The 12,282-nt window shown below is 42.4% G+C and overlaps 1 long non-coding RNA gene across 1 annotated transcript in view; it reads right to left on the bottom strand.

Annotated features, from left to right (window-relative positions):
• Positions 1 to 8,402: 8,402 nt before the first annotated feature.
• LOC109209884 overlaps positions 8,403 to 12,282 on the bottom strand; it is a 26,059-nt gene continuing 22,179 nt past the window's right edge. Inside the window, exon 3 of the long non-coding RNA XR_002065454.1 lies at positions 8,403 to 8,699. This is a non-coding gene — a long non-coding RNA (uncharacterized LOC109209884). The remainder of the gene's footprint in view (positions 8,700 to 12,282) is intronic.

The raw sequence follows: 12,282 nt of genomic DNA, 5'->3' as shown, positions 1-12,282 counted from the left end.
AGACTAGGAGTCTCAGCTCCAACATCTCTAACGAAAGCCAAGTACGACAAACAACCCTTCCCAACCATCCGTTGGGCTTTTAGGAAGGAAATCACCCTGTCGGGTACATAGTCAGTCACGCCTCGCCACTCGATCCTCGGAATACCCGGAATAGCCAACGTAACTGTCTTGGCATGACAGTCCAGAATAGCATGGTACGGAGATAACCAATCCATACCCAGAATCACGTCGAAATCCACCATGCCCAATAATAACAAGTCAACTCGGGTCTCCAGACCCCCAATAGTAACAAGACAGGATCGATATACGTGATCCACAATAACAGTATCACCCACCGGGGTAGATACATGCACAGGCAAGGCAAGACAACCACGGGTCGTACCCAAATGATGAGCGAAATATGAAGATACATAGGAGTAGGTAGATCCAGGATCAAATAAGACAGAGGCATCCCTGTGGCAGACTGAGATAATACCTGTGATGACTGCATCTGATGCACTGGCATCTCTCCTATCTGGAAGAGCATAGAATCGAGCCTGACCACCGCCAGTACGGTCCTCACCCCTGGGGTGACCTCTGGCTACCTGACCTCCACTCCTAGCTGACTGAGTGGGTGCTGAAGAAACAGGAGCAGAAGATGAGGGTTGATCCCTCTGCTGAGACTGTCTACTACGGAACCGGGGACACTGTCTCCTCATATGACCCAACTCACCGCACTCGTAGCAACGACCTGGAGCTGGAGAAGGGGACTGATGGGAACCCCTCGCTGCAGATGAACCCTGGGCTGAAGAAGCAGGAGCAGAGCTCTGAGCTGGAAGGGCACCCAGTGCAGGCTGGCTCTGCTGATGACCCTGATGACCACGGCCTGACAAAGCCCCACTGGACTCTGAACGACCTGACTGAGGAGGTCTGAAGGAACAACCTCTGCTGCGGTGGAACTGGCCCCTAGACGGAGCACCACTGAAACTACCTGAACCTCGAGGCCTCTTAGCCTCCCTCTCCTCACGCTCCCGACGATGATCTGTCTCAATCTGACGAGCCGCATCAACTACCTCCTCAAATGTAACTGCTGTAGCCCTTTCTCTAGTCATCAATATACGGATCGGATAGTTGAGGCCATCCACAAACCTTCTGATCCTCTCGCGATTTGTCGGGATCATCCACGTAGCATGCCGAGCTAGCTGTGTAAACCTCAACTCATACTGAGTCACTGTCATATCTCCCTGAGTCAACCACTCGAACTGACGACGCAGCTCTTCCCTGTGAGACTGGGGTACATATTTTTCCAAGAATACCGTAGAGAACTGCTGCCACGTGAGGGGCGCTGCTCCAATAGGCCTACGCCTCTCGAACTCCTCCCACCAATTAAATGCAGGCCCTGTGAGCTGGAAGGTAGTAAAAGCCACTCTGCTAGACTCCAGAATACCCGCAGTACGAAGCATACGCTGGCACTTATCCAAAAAACCCTGGGCATCTTCGCCCTCAACACCACTGAATGTCGGGGGCTGAAGCCTACCGAACCTCTCCAACCGACGCTGCTCGTCATCCGGCATAGCTGGAACCACATGAGCTGGAACTGGTGCGACTGGCGCAACTGGAACAATTGCTGCAACTGGTGCAGCTGGCTTAACTGGCTGAGCTGGGGCTACCCCAGGTGTCTGTAAGCCCTGAACAACCTGCTCGGGTGTGCGAGCATCGGGGGTCTGATGACCACCCCCGGTCTGAGAAGTAGCCTCCGCTGTAGTGGCTGAAACCGCTTGAGCCAGGCAAGTGCAGACGGACAAGATCTGAGCCAAAGCCTCTTGGAGACCAGGAATCACGATGGGCACTGCCGGTGCCTGAACAGGTGCTGCTGGAGCATCTACAACTGGAATTTGACCCTGAGCCTGGTCAACTGGTGCTGGAATCTGACCCTGAGCCTGGTCAACTGGTGGGTCAGCAGGTGCTGTCCCTGCTGCCCTGCCTCTACCGCGACCACGGCCTCTAGGTGGCACTGGTGGTCGTCCGCCACGTCCGTTAGCGCAGGTTCTCGCCATCTGCGAGAGAATAGAATACGGAAATTTAGTTTTTCTCATAATAACAAGCCGCACGATTTGAATTTCAAGAAAGTGAAGTGCTTCCTAAAGGTTCTGTAGCCACTCGAGGATAGATACGGACGTCTACGTACCAATCTGCGAGACTCTACTAAACCGGCTCATGACTCGCGAGGCCTAGTAACCTAGGCTCTGATACCAACTTGTCACGACCCCAAACCCGGCCGTGATGGCGCCCAACAATATTGCTAGGCAAGCCAGACCACAATCGTTCCCAAATTAATCGTAAACCTCAATCCGACAATCTAAAAAGATTATAATAATTTTAGAATAATAATCCAATATTTATAATAGAATAATACTGAGAAAAATACAAAGTCTGATAAAACACTCCCAAAGACCTGGGGTCACGAGTCTAGAGCCTCTAAAACAATCTGAATAACAATATCTGAACGAAAATACTCAAGTCTGGAAGTGTATATATATAAATAAAACTAAAATAGGAAGAGTAGTCAGGTCCTGCGAACGTCAAGCAGCTACCTCAACAACTCTGATAAGCTCTGGGAAACAAAGACTGCTCAGCTAAGCCTCCGGTGTACCTGAATCTGCACACAAGGTGCAGGGAGTAGGGGTGAGTACTACCGACTCAGTGAGTAATAAGCATATAAAATGTCTGAAGATAAGAAATCCACGAAATGCCACAAAGCAAAGCTAAAACTAACAGACCAACACCTAACTACGAACTAACAGCAAAACAACTTCAAATATATCAGTCAAGTATAATGTAAAGATGCAATGCAATGCACATGACCGCTACGGCGCGTAGCCCAATCCATTTAACGTCGACGGCGCTCATTGGGGGTGTGTACAGACTCCGGAGGGGCTCCTTCAGCCCAAGCGCAATATAATCATACCATTCGTTACGGCGTGCAGCCCGATCCATACTCAGTCCACAATATGCATATGAGTCACGTAACAGATTTAATTAATTTCCCAATTTCCAATTTATTAAGAAGAATATACTTTAGATATTTAACTTCAGGAAAAGTGACTTAGCGTTTCATAACAGTGATTAAACACAGGACTGAGATCAATGATTATACAAAAGCATGCTATCACAATGACATTCATCCTCTAAGGATGCTACAGATCGGCACAAGGCCCCAAACACGGCAATAAGCCCAGATATATTCAATACAGGGTGCGTATCAGTCGCCAATACAGAAATATTTTTGTTCGGGATGGACTAAGTCTCAATCCCAGTCATAACCAATCCCGCCCTGCCATGGGGTGCGAGTCACGTCCTACAATAGCGTCACAATGTGATAAGTCGGGGTTTCAAACCCTCAGGCCATCATATACACCAACTACTCACCTCTATCCGGCCGTAGAATGGTCCGCAATGCCTTTTCCTTTTGTATCGACCTCCTCGCGCGTCGAATCTAGTCAAAATCACAACGAATACATAAATATGGGTTAAAGAAACATAACCCAATCAAAAATACTCGAAAAGTACTAAAATTCACGAAGTTGGTAAAACCCGAACCCCGGGCCCACTTCTCGAAAAATTCCAAAAATCACACCAACAGATTCCTCGTCTCGCCACGAGTCCGTGCATATAAAGTTTACCAAAATCGGAGCTCGTTTGACCCTCCAAATTCCATTTTTACATCACAGCTTTCCAAGCCCTAGCTTGACCCGTTTTTGATGAATTTTCTACAATTTACATGTAATTTCTACCATAAATTCGAATATTTAGGCCAAGGAACTTACCTCCAAGTGATTCTCAGTCAAAACCCTCGAATTTCCTTGTTCAAAGCTCTTAAGAACGTCAACAATGGAGGAAAAATATGAAAGGGTCGCGGATGAAATATTATTTTAAAACCCTTCTGTCGCCCAGCGATTTTCGCTTCTGCGGTCCCGCTTTCGCTTGTCCCGCTTTCGCTTATGCGGGACCGCTTCTGCGGCCACATTTCCGCTTAAGCGGTTTTCACTTAGAAGCCCGGACTTCGCTTATGCGACGCGAAGTCCGCTTCTGCGGTTCCTTCAAACCCGCTTCTGCGGCACATTGTCCGCTTATGCGGACCCGCTGGTGCGAGCCACCTTCCGCATCTGCGGAAATTTCCCTAGCCGGCCACGACCGCTTCTGCGACCACGTACCCGCTTCTGCGGTCCATTTCCGCAGAAGCGGAAACACCAGATGACAGAAAATCTGACCTGCAATTACACCTCAAAACTCTCGTTTAACCACCCGAATTCACCCCGAGGCCCTCGGAACCTCAACCAAATGCACAGATATGTTCTATTACTTCATTCAAACTTGCTCATAACATAAAAACACTATCATAAACACCAAAATCATCGAATTACCACGGATTCAAGCCTAAGTTAAACTAAAACTTCCGAAACTTGCATTTGATCTAAAACCCGACCTAAACACCTCCGAATGATCTGAAACTTTGCACGCATATTTAAAATCACCTAACGGAGCTACTACAACTCTCGGAATTCCATTCCGACCCTCGGATCAAAATCTCACCTACCATCCGGAATTCGCCAAAATCCAACCTTAGCCAATTCAAGCCTAATTCTACACCGGACCTCCAAATTCAATTCCGATTGCGCTCCTAAGTCACAAATCATCCCCCGAAACTAGACGAATCATCGGAAATCCATTCCGAGCCTTCTAACTCATAAGTCAACATTCGGTTGACTTTTCCAAACTAACCTTATCCTAAAGAGACTTATTGTCTCATTTCCAACCGAACTCTATCCGAATTACTTCAAATTCTCCAAACACATATAATGAAACATATAGAAGCATAAAACGGGGAAAACGGGGCGGTAACTCCTGTAACGACGGGTCGGGTCGTTACACTCGGTCAAGTATTTCATACTGACCTATAAACCTCGAGCTCAACTTACCTCTTTTTTTGAATCGCATCACGCCCTTCATAGGAGATAGCTGTATGAACACTCTGTCCCCAATTGTGAACATTAAGTCTCTTCTTTTCTTATCCGCATAAGATTTTTGTTTGCTTTAAACTGTGAGCAATCGCGGTTTGATCAATTGGAGCTTGTCAATAGCTTCTTGTACTAAGTCGGGTCCCAATAAGTTAGTCTCACTAGTTTCCAACCCTACGATAGGATAACAACATCTTCTGCCGTATAATGCTTCGTACAATGCCATCTGAATACTGGACTGGAAGCTATTGTTGTAAGCAAATTCAGCTAAAGGTAGATAAGCGTCCCAACAACCTCCAAGCTTAACAATACAATCTCTCAACATATCCTCCAAGATCTGTATACACATTTGGACTTTGTGTTTGCGTGCGATAAAACTAGTACTAAGATCTACTCGTGTACCCAAAATTTCTTGAAAAGGTTTTCAAATCGTGAAGTGAATGCGATCCTCTATTAGAGCTGATGGACAATAGAGCTCTATTGAGTCAGATAATTTTCTGTTCATGTATATCTATGCATATTTTACCTCACTATAAGAGGTTTTGACTAGCAAGAAATGTGCCTATTTTTTCTTTCTTTTGATTAAAATAGACTTTCCATTTCATCAAAAAATGTCTTTACAAAACCAGGTTGATGCTGACCATCAGCCTCCTAATTAAAATTACAATTCGCTAAACTAATTACACTTTCAAGCAAATTACAACTATTCTACGGATACTTGTTCAATCCCTGCAAAGTTGGTTGCCATTTGCTATATGATCTTCCTTGTACATGCATGTGTAGGGCAATCTCTCTGCATATCCCATCTGCCACATATCTGCCTTTATTGAATCTGAAGGAGTTCCTTTCTCGCCAAATACAGTAAACTACCATAGCAAAAGCTGCAGTAGTTATAGCTGCCATGCCAGTTTTTCTTTTAGCAATGTTACTGATCCATTCTATCTCAGTTTGCCAGCTGCCTATTTTCCTTGTAATTCCCAGCCATTAGAGTATTCTATCCCATATTGTGTTTGTACATAAGCATTCGAAAAATAGGTGACTAAATGTCTCTATGCTCTTGGCACATCCCTGCGACACTTGAATCCCAAACTTATGTAGTCTATCCACAGTGGCTAGCCTCTAATGAATTGCCAACCATAAGTGAAACTTAAATCTTGGATGGATCTGCGGATGCATATGTATGCTCTTCCAGCCAACCTTGGGATATTGAGGCAAATCTGAATATAGGCTCTCTTAATTTGAAATCAGCCTTTCTTCTCCATATATGCTAATGCTGTAGTAAGGCTGGTCTGTATTGTGCTCACCTATAACAAGTCTTTCTTTGCTTCTATGATTTTCCTGACCACCCAAGCTGTTGTTTTAGGTGTGTCCATTGTGTCAACTTCCTTCTGCTTTATGTAATAGCAATGAGTCCATTTGATCCATAATGCATCATTTTTCATTGTCAGTGCCCATAATTGTTTCAGGATTGCTGCTTTATTCCATAGCCTAATGTTGATAACATTTAATCCCCAAATGTTACAACTTTTGATCCCCATAATGTACCTACTTGGTAAGGCAATTTACAACTTTCCCACACATAATCATATCTCTAATGGTTTGAGTAATTTAGTCATATAATGTATTGTTCTATTCTATTTCCACTTCAGAATCTTGAGTTGTTTTAGTGGGCCTGTGAGTCGCAAGTGTTTGCCTTAACATACTGACATGTCAAATAGTTAAAAACAAAGTTAACGAATTTTTTTTCCTTCTTTCTTTTCCAACCAATCAATTTTTTTATTTTTTTATTTTTTATAGTCATGGTGCTTCTTATAGTCTATCGGAAATAATCTCTCTGCCCTTCCAGGGTAGGGGTAAGGCTGCGTACATCCTACCCTCCTCAGACCACACTTGTGGGACCACACTGGGCTATCGTTGTTGTTGTTGTTGTTGTTGTTGTTGTTGTTGTTGTTCATGGTGCTTATTATAGACCTGAGATATACAATGTATCTAGAGTTGTGAACTCAATCACGAATAGCTTGTCTCAACCCATATATGTTTACTACACATAATTAATTACCTAGTTGGAGAATACCCTCACTATTAACAATCATATCCTTGCTTTTACCAGCTAGAAACTAATCTCGGTAATTAAACAATCGTTCATCCTCGTATTATCTAGCCTTCATACACTCTACATCGAGCTTGACCAATAGCGAATAATGTATTTGAATTTTTTTTCCACATTGAATCGAATACGTGTACCCTCTAGTCTATGCATATCTTCGTCCAGCAATATCTCTATAGGAGCTAAATGCGCCAAATCACCCATAGTTTTTTTTGGCATAAGCTATAATATTTATCTTTTCCGAACAATAAAAAACAATAAAATTATATCTTCAATAGTTCCCTCCATTAGCTTTGCTAAATATTTATATCTTGTTGGCTTTAAATGTACTTCAGGCTATTGTGCTAGGTATAAATCTCATAGGTTTCTTCGTATAAATAGTGTCTCTAAATGTTAAAAGGAAATACCACTATGACCATCTCCAAATAATGAATGGCATAATACGACTTGAGCTTCTTCAATTTCCTTAGAGCATAGGCTATCACGCGACTATTTTGCATGAGAAAATATCATAATCCTACCCTCGAAGTATCACATAACATCGTGAATCCTCTAGAGCCTATTGGAATAAGGCTAACATTACTGTAATTTTCAAACATGCTTTCTCATTGTACATTACTCCATCCACTGAAATTTAGCGATTTTCTATGTTAACTTGGTGAGTGGTGGTGCTATTCTAGAGAAATCCTACACATATGCCTATAGTAGCATGTCAAGCCAAAAGTAATCTCTGTAGGGCAAATGGATCTCCGCCATTTATGAATGTTTCTATCTTCTTAGAATCTGCCATTTTTTTGATTCTTAGATACCATGTGTCCTATGAATACCATCGAGTCCAGCTAATTGAAGAACTTGAAAAAAGTTGATTTTCCTGCAGCATCTTTGATATATTTTTCTAGTAATTCTCGTGATCTTCCTGGGTATGAGAATATACCACAATATAGTAAGTAAAAACTATGAAACTTTTTCTCCAAAAACAACTTTGAACATCATATTCATTATATACATCAATGCAATTGGAGCATTGGCCAATCTAAAGGACATCACAGGACTCATAATGTTTGTACCGAGTACTAGAGGCAACATCGAAATATCTTCCTTTCTTATTCTAAGCTGATGATAACCAGACTAAAGATCAATGGCTCCTTGTAACTGATAAAACAAGTTATCTATACATAACAAGGGATATTTATTGTGTATTGTTATCTTATTTAATGTCACGACCCAAATCTACCATGTCGTGATGACGCCTTACGTGGAACTAGGCAAGCCGACTCATTTATCAAAACAACCCGATATACCAAAATAAAGATTTCTTTAAGCTATTTAATTAATAAAACTTCATAAGATAAATCTGAATAACAAAGTGCAGAATGAAAAGCCCGATATCGGGGTGTCACAAGTCATGAGCATCTACCAAGAACTGTCTGACAAAAACTAAGACTAATACAGTCTGGAGAACATCTTATAATATCTAAAAGTAGATAGGAGGGAGAAGAGCAAGGCCGCGATTGCCATGCAACTACCTTGCTAACTCCGCAAATCCGCGACGGATGAAAATCAACGCTCGCGAGCACGTCTAGCAACTCCTAGATCTGCACACAAGGTGCAGGGAGTAATGTGAGTACGCCAACTTAGTAAGTAATAAAGGTAAATAAAGATTGAGCAGTAGGAAACACATAGAATCCACGTCATGAAATCTCAAAAAGTACAACATGCTTTCAAATCAATATATGAGTCAAATCATCTCGTTTTAAATCCAGATTTTAGTAAAAGTCATTGAAGATATTTTTCAACAGTTTCAACAGAGACGCAATGCAAATGAGAGTAAAAACGATGAACATCATAAACAGCCCCTCGGGCACAACATCACTCAGAACCAGCCCCTCGGCATATCTCATAACACTCACTCAGGGTACCCGCGCTCACTGGGGGTGTGCAAACTCTGGAGTGGCTCCTACAGCCCAAGCGCTATAATCCGCACGGACAACTCACGTGCTACACGGATAACTCACGTGCTATGTTCTCAATATCCTCACTAACACAGTCCCTCGTCCTCACTCAATCATAAACCTCTCAAGCCACTCGGGCTATCATTAAAAACAGGGTGCTCAGCCCTAAATATCATTTTATGCATCAGAACGGAGTAGTAAAGACTGAGTTATGATATCAGTAAATACATCATGACTGAGTATAGAATCTTAAATCAAAACGGTGATGGGATAGTAAGAAAAAGGCCCCTAAGGGTCCAAACAGCTTTGGCACGAGGCCCAAATATGGCATTCAGCCCAATTTATAGCAATTCTTTCTAAAACACACAAGTATCATATAGTTTCAGTCAAATACGCAACTTATTAGTTGCTATGGGACGGACCAAGTCAGAATCTCCAACAGTGCACGCCCACACGCAGGGCACCTAGCATGTGCGTCACCTCAAAGTAGTGAAACGATGTGAAATCCGGGCTCTCATACCCTCAGGACAAGATTTACAATCATTACTTACCTTAAACCAGTCAAATCTCTACTCCGCGATAGGGGTGTTCAAAACGGAACCGAACCAAAACCGAAGCTTAATGGCTTATTGGTATTGGGTTAACGGTTTAACGGAAGGGGAACGGATTGAAATTTTTTTATTCACGGCTTATCGGTTTGGGGGCGGATTATTCAATTTTCTTAACGGATAATCCGTTAACCCGTTAAGAATATATATATGTACATATAATATTTATTTTTATCCATATATATATATTAAATAATCAAAAACCCTTCTTCCACTCCCAGTACTCTATCTCTATTCTCTATTACTAATTTACTATTAACCATTTTTGTGTAGTCTACTCACTTATGGATTAATCATTTTGAAATACGTATTCTGGACTCACTTTGAATATAGACGGGAATTTTATCATTTCAGAATTAATCAGAGAGCATTGACTTTTCCTTTGCAGTTGTGGGCGGAGGAAAGACATATGTATTCTGGACTCATCTGTAATGTAGTCTGCTTTGGGATGTAATGGACTCATCTATTGTATGCTATAGACTGGAATGTAGATTGCTCTGAACTCAAAGCAGCGTCATGTGCAATATAGATTGAATTAGGCCGATAAACCGCCCGATAACCGCCCGATAAGAGCTAAACCGATATCAATTCGCCCGATATCTTATCGGGTGGCTAGCGGATTAATACATTTAAAAGCCGATAACCGATAAGCCAAACTGTTAAGAGAAAATAACCGCCCAATCCGCCCGATAAGCAGCCCTACTCCGCGACACCCTTGCCTTTGGAAGCAGCCTCCGAACGTCCCGAGTCTGACAAAAAGTAATACAATGCAATCAATATAGGCCAATAAACAAATTACATACGAAAAATTATCATTTCAGACCAAAATCTCAAAATTCACCCAAACCTGGCCTACGTCTCGAAATCTGACAAAAATCACAAAACTAGAAACTCCTTTCACTCACGAGTCTGTGCATATAAAAATCATCAAAAATCCGACATCAAATGGTCCCTCAAATCCTCAAATTAAAATCTCCAATTTCCAAGCCCTAACCCCTCAATCTCATCCCTAATTTCTACCAATTTCATGCTTAAGCAATTGAAATTTACCATAATCATAAGTATTAAGCTCAATTAACTTACCTCAATGAGTATCCCCTTGATTCCCTCTTCAAAACCCTCCAAAAGCCTCAAAATCCGAATAAAAAATGGTGAAGAATGGCCAAATTCGTGAAGGGTTCCTTATATACTTTCTGCCCAGGCATCTCGCACCTGCGGCCCTTTTCCCGCATCTGCGGGACCGCTTCTACGGTCAAAATAGCCGCATCTGCGGTTTTCACTTAACCGCCCATAACCGCTTCTGCGGTCCAATACCCGCATCTGCGGTCTCGCAGGTGTGTTCCTCCTTCCACACTTGCGGTCTTGCCTCAGCTTCCTAAATCCCGCATCTGCGGTCCCTCTCCGTATCTGCGGCCATTGCACCTGCGATCCCCAATCCACATGTGCGGTTATGGTAGTTGAAGGAAATCATCAACATTTCCTCAACTCCCATCCTTGATCCGTCAACCATCCAAAATCAAGGCGAGGCCCTCGGGACCTCTACCAAACATTCCAAAAATCATATATCAACATTCAAACTTAGCCGAACCTTCGGAACACCCAAAACAACATCAAAACACCAAATCACCCTCGGATTCAAGCCTAAGAACTTCTAAACTTCTGAATTCCGCAAACGATTCTGAAACCTATCAAAGCACCTCCGAATGACCTGAAATTTCGCAAACACGTCAAAAATGACACTACGGACTTACTCCAATTTCCGGAATTCCATTCTGACCCCAATATGAAAATTTCCACTGCTGTTTGAGAATCGTCAAATATTCAATTTTGCCAATTCAAGCCTAATTCTACCACAGACCTCCAAATCACATTCCGAATGCGCTCCAAAGTCCAAAATCACCTAACATAGCTAACTGAATTATCAGAAATCACATCCGAGATCGTTTACATATAAGTCAATATTCGATTGACTTTTCCAACTTAAACCTCTAAATAGGAGACTGAGTGTCCCATTCCACACTGAAACCACTCCGAACCCGAACGAACCAACACGATACGATGCAATACAGCTGAAAACACATAAAGAAGCAGAAATCGGAGAAACGGGGCTATAACTCATGAAACGACCGGTCGGGTCGTTACATTTAATTATCAGTGGTTGACCCACATTCTTAAAGACTCATCCCCTTTTTTTTCCAAATAATATTGGTGTACCCCATGGTGTAACACTCGGTATGATAAAACTTATATCCAGTAGGTCTCTCAATTATTCAATTAGCTCTTTCAACTCTGTTGGTGCCATATAAAATAGTTTGCGTGTTAGGCGTCAGCTCAATGCCAAAGTCTATTTCTCATATTGGAGGTAGTCCTAGTAAATTCTTAGGAATATATTAGAGAATATCTCATTATGATACTTTTTTCCCCTTCAAACTAAGAGTTTCTTCTCATGTGCCCCTTACCGTATCTATGAGATCCAAATAACCTTTCTTCTATAACCGGTAAGTCTTCAAAACATAGAATTTGCTCGTCTCTAAAATCTATAATCCCCTTTTTGGACAAAACCAGCCTTTAAAGTTAACCAAACCTAATCTTTCCATAGTAATCGAGGGTAGCATAGT

Source organism: Nicotiana attenuata, unplaced genomic scaffold (assembly GCF_001879085.1).
Source record: "Nicotiana attenuata strain UT unplaced genomic scaffold, NIATTr2, whole genome shotgun sequence".
NCBI lineage: Eukaryota > Viridiplantae > Streptophyta > Magnoliopsida > Solanales > Solanaceae > Nicotiana > Nicotiana attenuata.
This window is presented reverse-complemented; position numbering and strand designations above follow the sequence as displayed.